Source organism: Bemisia tabaci, chromosome 4 (assembly GCF_918797505.1).
Source record: "Bemisia tabaci chromosome 4, PGI_BMITA_v3".
NCBI lineage: Eukaryota > Metazoa > Arthropoda > Insecta > Hemiptera > Aleyrodidae > Bemisia > Bemisia tabaci.
Window position 1 is genome coordinate 13,886,879 of NC_092796.1, and position 19,521 is coordinate 13,906,399.

The window sequence follows — 19,521 nt, forward strand, 5'->3', positions numbered from 1 at the left end:
CTAATCAATCTAATTTTAAGGTTTTGATCAGTTTTTGTTGATGTTGTTGTTTTTGGATGACAGACATCGGAGGATTCCTTATCCTTATCCCTCAATATCGTTCGTTTGAGTGCACTCGTTTCGGCCTCCATGGCCAGCCAAGGCCGGCTGCCAGTCAGCTGATAATCGAGTTGTCTTAACTCTGGGTTATAAAGGGACTCTAGTGTATAAGTCTTTTTAATGTTTTAATTTCAATTGCTTGAGGTCTTTAATTTTTTGCACAAGTGCGAAGTGCCTATCTCAACCACATCCCTCCAAAGGATAATCAGTTCGGTGTTCCCTCGTTTCATCTCCAAGTTTACAAGAAGACAGCTCAATGTGTGCTCTTAAAGAATCTGTAAGTTATCACTCATAGATCTATCACTCCTCCTTGAAGTTTCACTTGCACTGTACGCACTGTTCGAAATTATTGAGATTTCAAAATTCTAGGAAGCCTCAAACCCTCCAGTTTGGTTTGTTTCTCCATGAATAGCTTTATTATCACCAGGGAATGCCAGGGATTCACCTGTTATGTTGTGGTCCATGCACCTACTCCAAGTGTCTATTAATATCAGTGTTGCTAGTTTATTTATACTCTCAGTCACCTCAAGTATGGTTTTCCTTGCTGAGAGTCAACAAGCCTCTTGCCTGGAAATAAGATAATGAAAGGTCTCACAATCAGTCAAACTCGGAGTCTATATTGAGTTGGTAGTGTATATCGTGAACCGGCCAACGTTAGATTTTCCTATGATTTACACATACCTATACCTCTAGGAGTGATAACAGGGTGGAATAAGTTTTCCTTGAAGCTTTGTGGCCTAGGCTTGTATTGTTAGAGATGGAAAACAGAACAGTTGATCTGATAACAAACAGGCTGATAAAAATAACAGCAGCATAAAGGCTGTTATGAGCATTCGGAATAAATGTCAAAATTGATAAGTGTTAGACCTTCTTTCCGTCAAATCTATTTTTCTCCCGTGGCTCCCTGCTTTGCAGCAAAAAGTTAATCATCACTGGTAAAACCTACTAGAATGTGGATATGTAAGGAGCATCAAATCGAATCGTATCATCAAGGTGCAATGAACACAGGAATCGGTGAGGGTATTGCTGGTTGCATTTTGAGTTTTTGTTCGGTTCCCTTTTGTCACCCTAAATGAAACAAAGGAGAATCCTTGAGATAATATCGTTAGGAAAAGTTTGTGCAGCTTATTGACTTATTGACCCACAAAATGGTACTCTCTGCGGAGCTTGATTGCTTTAGGTTGAGTTTCATTTACAATTGTTGTTTTCCGCCTCTTGAGCAGACAGGAGTGACGTCATCTCCTAACTGGAAATCTGAGGTCTGTATCCTGTAGATTGGCTTCTGTCCACTTTTCTATTTCCTCCAGTAGCTCAGGACAGTCAGGAGTCATTTCTGGATCGCCTTCGCCAACTTTCCCTGGAACCACAATTAATAAAATCGTGAATTTTTTATACCTTATCGTAGGTACATTATGATGCCATAGAAGTATGAGTGTTGTGATGAAAACAATATGGAATGCATTTAGAGTGAAAAATGGCTTTGTGATTTTATGACACTCAAGTTCTCAGGTGAACAAGAAGTTTTTAGCAGTGTGATACACCCACTAGCTCTGAAGCAACTGATTGCTGGAGAAAATTAGTTCCATCAAATAAAAAAAAAAAAAAAAAAAAAAAAAAAAAACTTGATCCTCAATACCTACCTATAGATTTTTTTTTTTTTTATTTTTTTTTGCCGAAAATATTTGTCAGACTTTAAATTTGAAATCCGAAATCTGAAAAAGCTAAAAACGAATATCAAAGTGCTTTAAACGTGGAGTGGTGTTGCAATTAACTCATTGTTAATTAGAAAACAAAAATTAAAGAAAAAGTTACCAAAATATGAACCCCCGATGATGATTCCCCGTTCGTGATAACAGGGTATCCGGGTTTTTAGTTGTTCGCTGGGTTTATTATTTATTTATTTATTTATTGTCTCCTGGTTGACAAAAGGATGGCTTTTTGAAATTTTTTTAACCTTCTTATTCAAGTGTCTTCCATATTTTTTTCGTTGGATTTTTTGGGCTATTCTTACGTATCTTTTTTACAAAATTAAATATCCATTTTGCCACTGTGCAACCCATATCAAATTAATTTGGCTAAAGTAAATTAATACCAAATTCATCAGGGAGGGACCAATTCACATTAATTTGGCATGGAGACATACTTTGATTGAAACAACATAAGAATTTTAACTTCAACCATCCGCGCTTTGTATTAAAAATTAAGCCCATCTCTTTGGTCTTCAATCATACCAATTGAGGGTCCTGGGTCGAATGTATGAGCACGTTAAAATCATTTTTGGCCACATCCAGAGGAACAAAAACAAAAGAAAGACTACTACTCTCTACTCTTTTATGAAAAGATACTCTCTTTTTTGAGTGATTGGTGGCATCGGTCATATCCTCAAGTTGCTTCATCTCTATTTTGTATTTATATCATAAGGAATACCTCATAAGTATGTCAAAAACAACCTGTGCTCGATTTTCCAAAAATGTCGCTTAACAGGTTCATGCTCTGAACCCTTCCTGTAGAAGCATTTAAACCACTTTACTTTCATTTGAATAAGCATAATTGGACGTATTTCTATCAAACGGAACTATGTGCGTCATGACGTGAGCCCTGTTTTGGGTTTATTCTTATGGGTCTCAGGGCTCATGTCTTTATGCACATAGTTCCGTTTGATAGAAATACGTCCAATTCTCATTCTGGAAAAGGAAGAAACGCCAACGACGAATTCTCGCATAGAATTAAAAGTGCGTATTTACATATAATACACTTATGCATGGAAATGAGCCCCGGATATTTCTTGCCCCGTGCGAGAAAGTAATTGCTCCGGCGTATTCCAGCATCATTCCTGAAATTTTTCTCCGATTAAATGGTCCTTGTTCTATTACTTGCAAACTGCGGCTTGAATGCCGTGCGAGCACACGTTTTCGTATTATGCGGTGTCACAGGCCGCTATTGCATCGCACGATTTGTCGAGTAAAATCTTTCGCATATGAACGAAAGCTGGTAGAGGAAGTGTCGTGTCGCGTCCGTTTTGCTTCTCAATGCGCTTGGTACATCGTGAAAGAGGCTAAAAATATTTCAATGTACATAAAAACATAGAATAAAAAATACGTAATGTCTGTATAACGTTGCTGTAATTTTGTTATGATCGGAAGATTGGATGTTTTTCTCCTTTAAGAACATCGATTTTGAAACTAAACAGGAAAAAAATAGATATCTCGATTGCAAAGCTGGATGCTCTCAAAGGAGCCAAGATGACATTTTAAGCCCCTTCCACCATCCTGGATTTTTGAATTTTGAAAATTAGGCTAAAATATCGATTTTCCTGTCAAAGAATGTCACGTAGTACCACCTAGTTTTACAACAATCTATCGAACAGCAGCCACAAATCGTAGGATCTGTAAAGAATTTCACTCAGTGGTAAATCATACCAGTCAATTTACGCACGCCAGTCCGCCTTCATTTTCGTCTGATACTGTGCAATACTTTTGTGGCGGAATAGTTGCCCAGAGCGCCTTTCATCAGTGTCGTTTCGACTTTGATGGAAGATCACGATTATACCGCCGAAATTACACTCTGGCGAGTGTGCAGTTTACACATGTTCTCCATTTCCTCATCACCGATGGTGCGGTAAAAACATTCATACTTCAATTTGCGACGTTGCAAATTTTTCACCATCGTTTTATGTGGGTAGATCGATACATATGCCCACTTTAAAATGTGTTATGATTTTTTCGACTTGTGATGAAAAACTTTTTCTTGCTGTTTCATTCACACACGTTTTTACACTTTTTGAGGAAAAGAGAGGACCCAATCGTGGACACCAAATGCTACCCTTATCATGCAACGTTCCTTCAAAACTAAGCTTGTGTCTTCATGTAGAGGTATTAAAAAGTGAAATACGACGTAGAAACTTTTCTTCAGCATTTTTTATTCTACCCATGGCGCAGAATTTCAAGATTGATAGTGATCAATAAACCATTTATGATCAATTTGTATTGTCTATTTATTGATGTTGACATATGAAACTTCTGCTAAATAGCAATTTCAATCGACATGTACAATTTTTGAATTCAAAATCTAACTTTTTAATTGCAATTTGTCGCTATGAAATCGCTATTTTTAACAACTATTTTCGACTACTTTCGTCCTTCAATTTTTGAATTATCAATAGCCGTACTGAATTGCCATTTATCACTATCAACTTTCAACTTTTGAAAACTCTGCTATATGGGCAAGTTCGATCGAGGCCTTTAGCGAAACGCACCCTTTTAAAATAGAGGCTGCTCTCAGCACAAGGTTGCATTTCAACCAAATCCTAGTGAAATTCTCAAGTTTCCAAAATTTTTCAATTTCGGGCGGCTGTTTTATGTATGACCATCACGTCGTAGAGCTCCTAGAAAAAGAAAAAACTCGGGGATGCGGGAAGTGGATTTCCGTAATCTGGCTCGGCAGTCGAGGAACCAAGAAAGAATCAGCGCATCAGATCTTGCTGTGGCGGCGGCGTTGGCGCACAGTGGATTGAGTCAATCAGAGAGGTCGGACATGAAATTTTTGACTAAAACTGGAAATTTCGATGTTTATCTCGTCTCATTTTAAATTTCAGGGGTGCTCCTAGTAGAAAAATTCACGAGGAAGCTAATGAAGCCACTTTTAGAACCTCGAAGTTTTGTATAAACGGAGTATTAAGCGTTTAAAATTTTCCAAATTTTGTCCGACCTCTCCCATCGACGGTCCAGTGTGCGACGGCGGCATGCACCCTCCTCACACGAGATTTTCATCTGATTCCGAGTGAAACGCGACCGCGAGATCCATGCCCATTACCATCACGCAGGCGCAGCGCGAAGAGACATAGTGGCTTCCGACGCCGGCATCAACGCGTTTTAATGCCAGTGAAAGTCGCCGTGCGATACGAATTTTTTCGACGCATCTTCCTCACTGCATGCGAATCCAGCGCCGGCTGCGCTCTGCTCTAGCTCTGGGTCCGTCAGCCAACTTCTGTCGGAAGTGAGAGATTCCTCAAAGTCTAATATGATCCGGTCCAAGTAATGAACGACAAGATGGAGTAAGAACTAAACGTCTAAAGGACATGTTTCCTCATCAAATTTGCATGCAGAACACGCACTGGAAAAAAAACACATTGGATCTAGAGTCCAGACTCTTGAAAACATTGACAAGAAAAAATACTCTTGATTCAATCAGATTTAAGCTTAAATCAAAAGGAAATCCGCTCAAATTAAGAGGCTTGGTTCTTGATTTCAGCTAAAATCCGATTGAATCAAGAGTATTTTTTCTTGTCGATGTTTTTAAGAGTCCGGACTCTAGATCCAATGAGTTTTTTTTTTCCAGTGCGACAAATACACTAAAAATACCAATAATTGGACGTATTTCTATCAAACGGAACCAAGTGTATTAAGACATGAGCCCTTAGACTCATAAGAATGTGTGCATAACATGGCTCACGTCACAATGCACATAGTTCCGTTTGATAAAAATACGTCCAATATTGGACCGCGTTTAGCAGAGGGGAACCAAGCCACATTGGGATGAATTGAAGCCTCTTCAAAATTTAGATAATTTTGATAACGGACAAAAATTAATAAAATGAGCTCCCTCTAAGGTCTTTACCGAGAATTTCATGATTTACCTCATCTCAGTAAGGATTTTTCCAAGCAATATCGAAAGTTTCGTCATGTGCGTTTTTTCGTGTATTTCACCTTTAATCCAGGGTTGCCACAGTTAGAGAATACAGGGAAAACCGGAAAATGGCCGGGAATTTTAATAAGTATGGGGAAACCTGGAAATGTCAGGGATAAATTGTCAAATAACGTGTATTTCCTTTCTAGGATGTGTTCGACGTTTCGAACGACAAATTTTGCCTAAAAACTATTTCAGATCATGTCATTTAAGCATTTGGCTTATCCTCAATTGTCAGGGAATTCCACCAAAATGTGACAGAGAAATCAGGGAAATGTCACGGAATTTCATTTTCTAAATTCTGCGGCAACCCTGTTGAACGCGATTTTTGCGAATCTTAAAAATGTCATTTAACTCTCACACCTGGATAATACTCTCAAATTACCTTAAACACTTCTGCACTCTGCACGAAACAAATCTTGAGAGCTTAATCTTGCATAAATTAATGCTGCTGGGGTCTGCGCGCCGGCGGTCTCTCAGCATTCTCCGTTCATCATAAAAAAATTCCTCGGTCCGAATACTTTCCCTGAATCGTCCGTTCCTCACAAAATGCATCACTTTGTTTCACTTAAGATGCTAATACCTGCAAAAATTAGCGTCATTGCGTGCAATTGAATATTATTTTTTCGCATCGTTAACACTGACTCAGATCATTCGCACGGTTTCTCTTGCGAGCCGCGTTTCATCTCCAATCAACGGTCGCTTAGCATGCAGCTCCGACATTTCACTCATTCTGTTTCCTCGTGGATTTAGAATACAATGTCGCCTTATACGAACTTGTCGGATCGCGGTGAGCCCTCATATTCTCTCTCCCAGTTTCTAAAATGCGAAATCTGTTGTTTCCCTACGAGGAGTGGTGCGTGAAGATATACAAATATTATCCCTATAGAAAAATTCCTGAATTGTTAGGGTCAAGACAGGATTAATATTACAGATTAACATATTTGGGAACCTCTTTTAAGTATTTTTGCGTAAAAATTTCCACATTTAATATTTTTGGTCAGTTTTTTTCTAAATTTTCAGACACGCACAATGCATATTTTTGCTTTGATACGTACTTTGCGTCCGCGTTAAACAGATTTTCTTGATATGATTTCATGCAAACTTCTTTCATGGTTTCGTGCGTGATGAGTAAAAGTAATCGAAAAATTGTTTCATAATTTAGGTAAATATTTCAACAGAGTTTTCCACGTAATAATATGAGAGAATAGTAGGTATACTAGCCGTTCTGGGCGCGCTTGGCGCGCCCGTCACGCCTAGCCGGGGGCTACGCCCCCTGGACCCCCGGTCACTCGCTGCGCGAGTGACATTCGGCTCGCTTCGCGCGCCGATTTTGTAGTAGTTGCAAATTTTTTATCACTATATTTTGAAGATTTCATAGAAAACATTATGAAATTCTCATTCCACAATTAACTTGTAGAATAATAATGGCAGGGCAAGAAATAGACTATATCTTATGGACGGTTCCCACTTAGTAAAACAGCCAACACCACGAGAAGGTGAGGAACCATTGTTAGCCACTTTTTTACTTTTCTGAAAAAATTTACTGAAATTTTACTTGCGTCTCCTAAAAGGAAACACGGAGAAAAAAATTTTGTGCATGGAACCCGAAGCTGAGATCATATGGATCTCTGAAGTTTTCGGATCACGCATCCGAAAAGTTAAGGTCCATCTGCCGAAGTTCGGGTCAGACAATTGAAGTAGTTCGGTATATACCGAAGGTTTCAGGTCACACATCTGAAGTACTCGGTGCATACCGAAGTGTTTCAGATTTCTGACCCGAATTTCGGCAGCTGGACCTCAAGTTTTAAGAGATTCATATGATCTCAACGTCGGGTCCCATGCACGAAGTTTTTTCTCCGTGTGAGTATTAATATAAATTTCAACACAGTCAAACACAGTAGAGAACCAAGGAAATCACAGTAGAACAGAGAAAAAATACCGTCGAATAAATAAAGAAAACTATTATCGAAGAAATTCTAATTATTTGGAAAGTAATTCGCTAGCGTAGGTAATCAATGCGTAGCTGCGTAGGAGCATGAGCGAGATTTATCATCAACTGACCGCTGGCCGCTAGGTACCTGGGTGGGCGAGCGACAATACGTAAGCGGTGGCATATGGTTCGATTGACAGAGGAGTGGGGAACGGTCAGACGTAGGGGAAAGGTTCAGGCTGAACCGTTCAGCACAGCGCAGCGTCAGTCACCGGGTGGGGAAGAGAGTCCGGGAGGGGACACTTCCCCTCGAGTGAAATAGAAAAAGGCAGAATCCTTCGAAGTTTATATTAATGATTAGTCCAACAGCAGTCCTAGTGTGGTTGCCAGAAACTATTACCTATTTTCCCTCGACTAGCTGAAAACAGACTTTTATACTTCTTTAAGCAAATATTTTGAATTTCAATTGTGATACGGGTTTTCTTGATTCTCCCATTGTCATACCATTAAAGCGTGTTAATGAAAGGGTTTTATCAAACAAAATCCTAACCTAACATTGTAAGAGAAATATCCCTTATGCCACAGTGGGCTGTTTGAAGAATTGAGATAATAAGCATCATACGTCAAGTTTATTAAAGTTCATACCAGATGCTCCTCAGAGTATCTTGACAAAAGTGCGGCTTGGTTTCTCAATATTGCTGACGAACAACGATATTGGGTTACCATACTGCTCTCTCCTGTTTTATTAGGTCCTTAGAATAAGAGACTATAATATTACGATTATTACGTTACGGATCAGATCTGAAAATGAAAGCCTGAAGTCACCTATGCGAGTTTCAAAATCTTGTTCATTCCTTCCATTCAATTTAATTGTGCCGTTATTTAAATTTCAAGCGTGGCTGCCGCACCGCAGTCTCCAACTCCTTTCATTTTTTATTATTCTCTCGGGCAACAAAAGGAGAACTGAGAATATGTTTTTTATTCAGATATCATAGGCCCAGAGCACTTAGAAAAAATGACCGGGGCATAATAGGATGCGTGCTTCATTCGCAATAAACTCCCACATCTTGAAATGAAAGTCATCAAAGTGGTTTAAAAAGTTTCAATCTCAATTAATCGGTATTTTTGATGGAGTAATAAACGTCAACGATGCGTCTACCATGTATAGCAGTGTTTAATTTCTCACTTTTTATACAAATAGGGGGTCCGCCCCTAGTCACTACGCGGCCCAACCCCCGAGGCACTGCGCGCCCCCAAAGGCCGCTTCTTACTCTTCTTACTCCCCTTCCTCACCTCATTCATCGAGCATCTTAAAAATAATTTTTTTTTCGCAGGCGTTTTTCGCAATAATAGTTTCGGAGAACACATTTCTAGGAAAGGTACCAAAGTCTAATAATGTTGACTTTTTCATTTTTGAGGTTTCTTTTCCCAATAGACTGCCATTTTTAATCAATGGAAATCTGGCAACTTTTCCGCTGTCCATAAGGCGTTCTTTCCAAGCACACGATACGGTGAGAAGGTGTGAGGCAAAAGTTTCGTTTTGAATTAGCCGAGAGCACGATTTTCTGGCGGAGGTAAATACCAACGCTACATGCCACTATGGTGTTGAGATATTGCATATCGATCTCATATCGGAGCAAATGGGCGACCTCCGACCGCTGTGGTGCTCTGCCCCGAATGCCGGTGCATGAGTGCATGACTCGCCCCGGAAATCGCAGATGCATAACAGCTCGAGTGTCAAAAAGTATCCACTGTTTACTATCCTTTCGACAGGGAGGAAATATCACAAGGGTCTAATGAGTCCCCATTGTAAAATTAGGGGTTCCCTCAAGCCGCTTTGTAGAGAGAAATAACCGGGATCTTAATTCACAAATTTGATAACAGCTGACTCGTGCGGGGAATCATTCGCCTGTCAATGGAAATAAAGTTCATCGCTCCTCTGACGGATGGGCATATTTCTGTCTCCTCATGAGCCCTGAGAAGCATAGAGTTATATGGAGAACAGGTTTCACGTGGAAATCGAGATACGCCCTTACTTCAAAGGAGCGACGATTTAACAGAAAGGAACGAGCTTGATTGCAGTATCTCCAAAATCGTGTAACTTCTCTTTTGCTTCAAAAAATACAAATTATATGCACAGTAATAAAATTTTACAATCGTTTCCCTTTAAAAAAATCAAATTTTTGGTGGAAAAACTAAAACTTTTCGTTATTCTAGGCATTTTTGTGAACGAAGATGAAGAAACACAATTTTTACAACATACTGTAATTGAGATGGTTCCCATCCGTTCCATGCAATCCAATTGTTTTAACACAGTAGGGTCAGCATTTAGACTGAAAAGTCATAGAATAACGACTAACATTTTACACTTTAGGGGACGATCAGCAAGGTATCTCTGAGTCCTTCCTTCACGATAATGTCCCCTAATGCACAGAACCTCTAAAATTTCTGAAAAGTGTAAGGCCTGGAAGATCCAGCCGGGCTGAACCAATTTCACTGATATTCCGAATAACCCCTCATTGGAAACTAGGACAGCTAGAATCATGACTTTCCCGATCCGAAACGAAGATTGCAGTGGTAATGCAACCACAAAAATGATAGGATTTGAATATTCACAGATTTGAGCGCTGTGTTGGGTCTCGAGGTCGGAGAGAAAGGTGGATCAAAATAATTACTGGGTACCTAGCCCGCCTTGTTCGTCTCCCGTTTGATTTGTTGTGTCCAACCTCAAAGAATTCGATGCCTTTGCATTAATCTTAGCGTGCTGCCATTACTGTCAATTTTCAGTCAATGTCTCTCTCTCTGTGACGTCACTGTGAAAGAAAAACACATTATAACAAAACAATTTTCTCAACCCAACTTTAGAAAAATAGCTCTTCTGGAAACTTTGCCAGCGAGGCCAAATGTCCCTTTTACCATAAACTTTCATAATTAAGGGACTTTTTTAAGGTGCGTTATGATAAAAATTCGCGGCAGTTTCACTGGATTGCGTATTTACCCGAGTCATAACCTTGAGACTTCTGACTTTTGGAGGTTGTTCACGTGTTTGATTTACGGCGGAAAATCCAATCGACTTTGCTTTGTTTTTACCAAATCAACAGGTTTATACATAGACTCATTAATGGGCAAACAGACGAGGCAAATATGAACATAAATCCATAGTCGCACTTTTCCTCTTCAATTCGGTAAACAATTATTCATACAAAAGCAAGCTCCGCATTCGACTTCCGTCCTGGAACACATAATACTGATTAATTAAAGGATGGGTAGTGTCATCCATACATTTGCCTACTCCCTAGTTTAAGGTTTTGCACCTTTTTCTGACCTATTTTAACATTCGGAATGTTTGACCTCATTTTCTTGGCAAATCCTTCAATTCACACGGAGAGTAAAATCCTCTATTCTTTTGGACTCCCAAATTTTTCGGTCTAGGTACCTGACCGAAATTTTCGATCATGAGGCCCAAAGTTCAAACCAAAGTTTAGTTAAAAGTATCAAGGTCCTCGTTCTCAACTGAATACGTTGAATATTGTAACTGAATACGTTAAATATTGTAACTGAATACGTTGAATATTTTAACTGAATTTTGGTCCCTGTAACCAAAAACCTTCATTTCATAGGCCGGAATCTTTAGTACCCCACGTGAATCCATGTTTGGCCCTCGTCACCAAAGTTTTTTTCTCCTCTCTGTGAGCTATCTTAAACAGTGCTCCATTTCCCGGAGCTGGCCCGAAGTTCGGAACTTTTGAGATTTTCCTGAATTTTCCCCGGAACTTTTAAAATTTCCGAAATGTTCCGGATTTGTTGCAAGTTCCCTGGATTTTCGCAAAATTCAAAAAAGAAGGAACTTTTGATGGGTCATGTAGTGGGAAAAATTGGAACAAAAAAGTTCCGTTTCCCCGAAACTTTTGACGGACATGCAATGGGAGCTCTGCTCCTTCCTAAATGTTTCAAAGTATATGACCTCACGATAGGGATAAGGAAAGCTCTCGGTCCATTCTAAGCTGAATCGGACGCGGAAACTTAAACGTATGTCGTAACACTCATTACTGCAATAATTAAGGGAAGGAGGGAGGGCGGAGCTTGGAAGCTCGTTCCCGAAGACGCGACGCGACGATCCTGTGTGTGATAACACCTGCTTACCGTAATTTTCATGCACTAAACGGGTTCACTCAATAGCAGTTTGGAATCCATTGCTGCCAACTATACGAGCTCCGTTGTTGGTTATAACTCATTGCCTTGCCCGGAAGGGCAACCCTGTTGAAATTATTATATTTTGCTCCCTTCCTGCGAAGAGTAATCGCGCAATTAATAGGTATACCCGTTGCCACGGTTGTCGATAGAAATATATTCGGATCTCCGGGAATTTCCTAGGCGCCACTTGCATTGGATGGTCGGTCGGTAGAAATAGGTAATTTAACAAATAGCTAACGCTCAATTGGTTCGAAGGCGCATCGAGGGGCTGGTATACTGCCGTGCTAAGGAAAAACGCTGTATGAACCTTCAGGCGTTGCCAAATTTCTCTTGATAAAACGTGAATTTCCTGGTAAACTTATATGAATATTTTACTCATAATTTTTAAGATATAATTTAGTTCGCAGTTTTACCTAAGACTCTGAAAATATGAAGGAAAAATATCCATGACTTTCCTAAAAAATAAACGTTTTATCGAAGGAAATTCGGCAACTCTCGAATGTTCATACGGCGTTCTAGCACGGTAGTATAGTTGATATTTCTACTGGTGTTTCAGATGTTTTCAATCAAGTTACGTCGGTTCGTAAAGCGGCAGGGAGGGTGCTCGGCCGTGACTAAGATCAACGACCGACTTACGATGTTAGAGAATATCTGCTAATAAACGCGTTTAAAAACGAGTTTCGACGGAAGTCAAATTTGTCAGTTAAAAATGAATCTAAATGATCTAAAAATATAATTTTAGAGCGCGGTTTCACAAAAATGTCGTGTGCCATTCGACTTTGCGTTCGTAAACTTGTCAAGAAATACTGGAAAGAAGAGAGAGAAAAATGTCTCATCGCAAAGTACACTGATGTTAATGGAGATGTTGCATCTGTGAGAAATTTGCGATTTGACAATTGATTCTTGTGTAAAAGTTCGCGAGAAACACGATGGTGCTACTGGTTTTCCCTGAAATCAAATCCCAAGCTCAAAAAAAGTTCCCAAACTGAGGCCAAAATGGAGGGTACATCCCACGCTATCCTGAGAGTCCACCTCTACATCAAGACGAACTCTCCATGCAAAGATAGGGAGCAAATACATTGACAGGGCTGCCACTTTCTTTGGGGACTCCAAAACTGAAAACACGGCAACCCTCCTAATGTATTTGTTCCCTATTTTTGCATGGAGAGTTCGTCTTGATGTAGAGGTGGAATCTCAGGATAGCGTGGGATATCCCCTCCATTTTGGCCTCAGCTTGAGAGCTTTTTTTAAGCTTTGGAGTTGATTTCAGAGAAAACCAGTGGCACCGTCGTGTTTCTCGCGAACTTTTACACAAGAATCAACAGTCAAATCGCAAATTCCTCACACATGCAACATCTCCATTTCGTCGAGATTTTTTGACTTGAGTAGAAATGCGTTTTTCCTTAGCACTGCCGTATTGACGGTCTGTGCTTGAATGAGCCCGGACGCAGCCCATGTAAATGAACAGTCTGAGCGCGGCATCGCCGCGCTGGAAGGAGGGATAGTGAAAGTGAGTTTGCTCCAGAATGAAATGTGGAAGTTCGGTGAATAAGGCATGAGGAGTAGCAACAGCCTAGGAGTAATGATATTCCGCGGGGGAGCGCGGTAGTCCGGCGGGGGAGAGGGAAAACATGATGCAATGTCCGTCAGATGGACCACCAAGTCACTGACCATCAATCCGGCATTCATCAATCGCTGCAACTGGTGCAGGCTCTCCGCTGTTCGGCCGCTGCACTTGCATTCTTTAGTGTGAGAAAATCCTTCCTGCTTTGCCGCACCGCATTACGCTGATAACTTCGCGAGGATTCGCTTCATTTTCGCTCGACCACCGGCGTGATGCATGCACTGCACTCGCGGTCAGTCAGGAATATGCAGTTGATTTGATCTCCAGGACTCAGCTTGAGATGGATTCTTTGCGAGACGTCATAGCGCTAACAGCGATTATTTATGTATGAATCATACAAAGTTCATAAACATGTCATCTTGTTTGCTTCAAAAATAGCTGTTTTAACCGATCTCATTAAAGGACTATCTTTCTTAGATTTTTTACGTCCATAAAAACTCTCGTTTAGAGTCTAGCATCCCTTCTCCGCAAGAAGACGAAGATTAGCGTGATTTGATTTCATAGAAGAGGGCTAAGAAGAGTTTTCGAGAATGGAAAAAGTTTAGAGTGAGAGGAATAGTGACATTAATTATCATTTATTGGCAAACGGTAAATGCGCTTGAGCCCAAATTGGAACACGTATTTCATACGATCGGAAGACATGTTAGCACTTAGTTTTTGTACGAGTTTCCTAGAAATTCCCGGAATGATTTGAAATAAAATCACAAAAAATTTCGACGCGATATTTCCGTTCGTTCTGTTTTCTTTTAATTAAACCAAAATTAATTTTACGCGAATCGAGTTTCAGAATCGCTGCATCGTTTAAACATCTTCCGAGTTTCTGAATCGTTGCAATTAAGATACTTATTTACCCTTTAATTGTGACAAAAACCGGGCAGGGACCGTCAAAAGAAATTACGCGTGGTCCTAGTTTTGCGGCGATTTTAGCGTCGCGCAGGCCAGGGAAGAAAACACAGTCGAGTGTCGAGTCATCTTCACAATGTGATGCGCCTTCAATCCAGTTAGCGGCAATGTGTCAATACCTGTGGCCGAGTAGTTATCACAAATAACTCTCATATTGCGTTTGGTGCAACGCGAGAAGTATTCATGCAGTCTTGTAGGCGCCAATATGCGTTTGACGCCGACCGCACTGTTTGACGCAATGCGTAAAGTATTTTTGCAGTCTTGCAGGCGCTAATATACGTTTAATGCCGGCCTCATTGTGTTTGGCGCGATTATTCGAATTCGCATTAGAATAATCGCGGCATCGAAAAATGGGGCTTAATTTTCAATTGAGTAATCTGGCGGAACGGGTTTCTTGTGATAGATTTTTTATTCGTACACGGAAAAAAAAGTGGTCCGCTACGTGAGCGGACCTGCTCGGTGAATTTGAGGTACGAGCTTGAGGAACGACTGTCTGATAAAGACCCAGGTGACTCCTGGTTGTCAACCCCGTACTCAGGTCGCCTGTGGAACCCGGCTGTTCGGGTCTGAGATGAATACCGTAACTTCAGTAATGACGAGCGGCTGGTCGGCGCCAACGAACGGGGAAAGTCCACCCCGTGGATACCGGACGCATCGACCCCCGTCGGCACAGAAGGATCAGGGCTCAACCCCGCGTTGGTCCGCATTTCCGCATGTCTGTCCGGCCAACTAATTACCGTTGGCGTGGTCTTTGTCCACTTACCACCGCGCGCCATATTGGTGTTTGACTTCCAACCGTTCTGACCGTTTTAACTGCTTTCCAAGTTTCAGTTGGAATATTAATATCTGTGTGAACACTGTGTTATTTTCTGTTTTGTTTTTGTGTACGATGTTGATGTATTTGAAGAAATCTGAGACGATTCTACGAGAGCTGTAGGCAGTTAAGGATTAAGTGTATTGTCAAGGTGAGTGTGTTTATTAGGCCATTTTAGGCCCTCGAATATTCTAGATTTTCAGAATTCGTCACTCATACATTATTACTCACATTTTTATCTTTCTTATTTCATTTCTCACATTTTGCTTCACAGAATCATTCAATTTTTCGTATCTTGGATCTTTATTGTTTTTGCCCCATCACACCTGCAAACAAGTGCACACCTACTTTATACATATATCAAGTACAACGCGAGAATATTTACCATTTGAGTTACGCATAGCTGGACAACAGTGAGGAATTTAATGTAACTAATATTCAATTTTTATTTGCATTCATTCATTTTTAATGGAATCGATGGTTTTATAATGCTTGTATATTTGTTATTTGGTCACTCATTTAGAAATCAATCAATGATAAAATCCGCAATTTGAATTTTTAAGAATACTGGCATTTCATTACACATTCACGACATTAGTAACGCAACTATTAAGTCCCACTGATTTATTGAAAGGCTGAAATCCAAAGAGAGAAAATACTGACATCGACAAACGCGTGATGCACGTTAACTTCAAAGCAAATGTGTTACATGAAACAATTATTTCCCCCCATTTTTTGCTTATTTATTTATTTAGTTAATAAGTAACTAAAGGGTGACGAATTTTGAAAATTGGTAGAAAATTCATGACGGTGTTCAATGACTGATAAACACACACATCTTTGAGCTTTTGAACAGCTTTGACGCCTGACAGCTCTTTTAAAAAACTCTCATCTTTCGGAAAAACTATCAAAATCAAACAGAAACTGATACAGGAGCACCAGATCTTGATTGCGGGACTTTTTTGGGTTTCTGACTTACATCATGAACTGCGCATGAACGGGAAGTACGAAATTGCTAAAACGGATGCGAACCTGAAGAACTAATAAACTCTTATTCCTATATAGGAACAAGAGCTTTCTCAACGAATAATAACTGGTCTAATGCACAGGGAAAACCTGAGGATCCCTGGAGCAGCAGGGCTGAGAAGGGGGGGGGGGAAGAAAAAGAAATTCGGTACTGTGATTACATCAGTCTAGCTCTGCTACAAAATTCGTCTTGGTCTGATCTAACGAACGAATAAGCCCGCATGAACGACCGGGAGTTCCGGTATTCACAGCGGACCTCTCTGGAGTGGTGAATGAGTAGGACGGTCGGCGTAGCGAGACATTCGCAGTTGTCCACTCCGGCATAGTGACCATCAAATTCACCGGTACTATTACAGTCGTCAACCCCGGTAACCCTCTATAGCGCTATATTCACAGGAACTTTCCTGCAACCGGTACGGACTAGTCCGCTCGGGTAGCAGGCCTTTTTTTTCCGTGTATGAGTACTTAGTGGCATAGAGTAGTGAAATCGCTACGAAATTTCTCATTTTCAGCTTTTGTGACAAATGTCCTAAAATTGTGGTTCGAGGATATGTTCTATTGTTTTGAACCAAACGATACATCGAACCACTATCGAATACGATCCATACATTTTGGCGTCAAGAAAACCTGCCAACCCAATCAAGAGAAAAAGTCCACAGTTACTTCCTGCTAGCAGTCCCGACCAAAATACTTGAGAAGATAATTTTCATAGACATCTATGCCGTAGACTTTGTCCAAGTGGCGTCTCGTCTCATTGAGGTTGATGATTTAGAGGCTCGCGCAAGGAAGCTTTATAATTATACCTTGCGTAACTCTCGAATTAACTCGGTGTCGTTCATTTCGACAGTGACACAGAGATTTGTGCTAGATGACTACGCAGTGTAACGCTCATCTTCGACGATTAATTATGTCACTCGCCGCTAGGGTCGCTGGAATCAAGATCAAAATATGTCAAAATGTTGAAACAAGGAAACACCAGGTATAGAGCTAAACCGCGAAATCTAGGGAGCTACGACAATCTAACCATCAGCTGAGCAATTAAAATCACAAATTTAACTATTTTAACTCTCCAGCGTATTTTTTATGTCACGTTCACGAACCAAAAAATTGAGTCATGGTACGTTCTTGAGTGCTTCCTTGATATTTATTGGAGTCATTTACCGATATTTCTCATTTATTTCTGTTTTCGTGTTAAAATTTTTTAGGTTGATTTTTCCATTTTTTCACCATCTAATCCTGATGTGTTTTCTTTGTTTGTTTCAGGTAAGACCATTGTAAGCATGTAATTCGAGAATGGTAAGATAGGCAAAGGTGGATCCTGAAATTTGGCAACATCGGATTCCTTCCATTTAATTTAAACCTTTGTTAAATAATCGATTCTTGTCGGAGCACCTGGCCCCTCCAAAAATCGATACATTTCCATAGGTTTAAATGGAGGAAAACAACGTTGCGCATTTGCTGGATCCGCCATGAAGTGCATTCAGTAATCACCTCTGCCAGCGCACAGTACTCCGCCTTGCTACAAAAAAACGTCGCCTGAACATCATAATGTTGCCAATTTTTTTCTGATTTATTTGCAAGAAAACACGGAAATGAGAACGGTCATGTTCCTTGAAAATTATTATTGCATACTTTTTAGACACAGCCATGGAGATGACCGATTTTGTAACTAAGCGCTTCTAATCATTACCCCAGAGTCAAAAGGTAACTAACTCAAATTTTTGGGAATATTTTATAATATTTTTTTGGAATATGCGGGGTTTTCGAAATCTCCATTAACGGTTCCATGCATATGGGAAATTTGCGGTAGCCCTATCTTACACCGGAAATGAGATATGAAATTTCAAAAATAGCGATTTACATGGAAATCAATGGGATCGACGCGTCATTTCCCCGTGATATTACGAAAAGTTTACAATGGAGTCACTAAAAAAAACGTTCGGTCGCATGAACCAAAGTTCAGTGTTCCATATCATCCCAACTAATTTGGTTCGTCAAACCGAACTTTCGGTTTGTGTACCGAACTTCAGCGGTAATGTGAACTGATGAACGAAGTTCGGTCATATGAACCGAATGTCCGGTTACATGAACCTCGAGTTCAGTTTGCCAAATTGAATAGTTGGGATTGATATGGAATCCCGAACGTTCGGTTCATATACGACCGAACTATTTTTGACAGTGAGGTGCCTTTTGGCTCTAGGGTACTGTTATTTGGACTGCATTTTGCAATTTGGTACTATAAATTCTGGCCCGGTTAAAAAACAACGTATGTGCCATTAGTTTCCGTATGCACATAAGTGTTTCTTCAGATGAGCCAGAATTTATCGTTCCTAATTGCCAAATGCAGTCCATTTATGCCGCAATCACACGCTGAATGTGGAAGTCACCGGCCCGAGGCCTGAATTTTGCGCGACACGCGCAAAATTCAGCAACGATTCTCAGCTACCATCGGGTATTGTCTGAACTATTCGAATAGATTTAACACACATCTGGATGAAAATAACTCGAATTTGCGAAATTTCATCTGTTAAGCGATGTCTGTTGACTTCCACATTCAGCTGCCAAATCAACGTGTGATTCCAGCATTAATCGCGAAAATTTGTTTAACGGTCCCGGGGACTGCACGTGAATTTGCCTCGTCGGTGGCAACATGTCGGGATGGAAGACGAAGCAGAGAAGATGAGCAATGGCAGTAGCGGACGTTTTTCAGTGCACCCACTTTCTCGTCTTTATCAAAGCCGCCATCAACCTGCCGTCCACCGCCTGCCGCCTGCTCCCGCGCACCATTCCCGCGCCCCTCCGCCGCACAGTGGATCGAGGCAATTCGAGAGGTCGGACATGATATTTTTGATTGAAACTGAAAATTTTGATGTTTATTTCGTCACAATTTCAACTTTAAGGAGAGCTTTAAAAAGAAAATTTCACGAGAAAACCAATGGAGTCACTGTTAGAACCTCAAAATTGTGTATAAACGGAGTTATATGCGTTCAAAATTTTCAAATTTTGTCCGACCTCACCTATTGACTCGATCCAATGTGCGCCGTCCGCCGTCCGCCTTCGCAGTTCCTCCGAGCTTTAACGGCTTTTAATCCGCCACAAATCGCCACCGAAACGGAAAAGACCCCCGCGGCAGGGACCCGGAGCCGGCTCCGGCTCCGGGCTCCGATTGAGAGCCGAGCCACGCACGGAGCATCGGGCTGATGAGCCGTCCTCTGCCAGCGGAGCCGCCTGGGCCGGAGCCGA

The 19,521-nt window shown here is 40.8% G+C and overlaps 1 protein-coding gene across 1 annotated transcript in view; it reads left to right on the top strand.

The window, feature by feature from the left end:
* The first annotated feature begins 216 nt into the window (after positions 1 to 216).
* The window catches only part of mdu (mitotic spindle positioning protein meduse), a 234,064-nt gene continuing 214,759 nt past the window's right edge, over positions 217 to 19,521 (top strand). The window contains exon 1 of the mRNA XM_072299387.1: positions 217 to 376. The gene's annotated coding sequence lies outside the window, so the exon portion shown is untranslated. The remainder of the gene's footprint in view (positions 377 to 19,521) is intronic.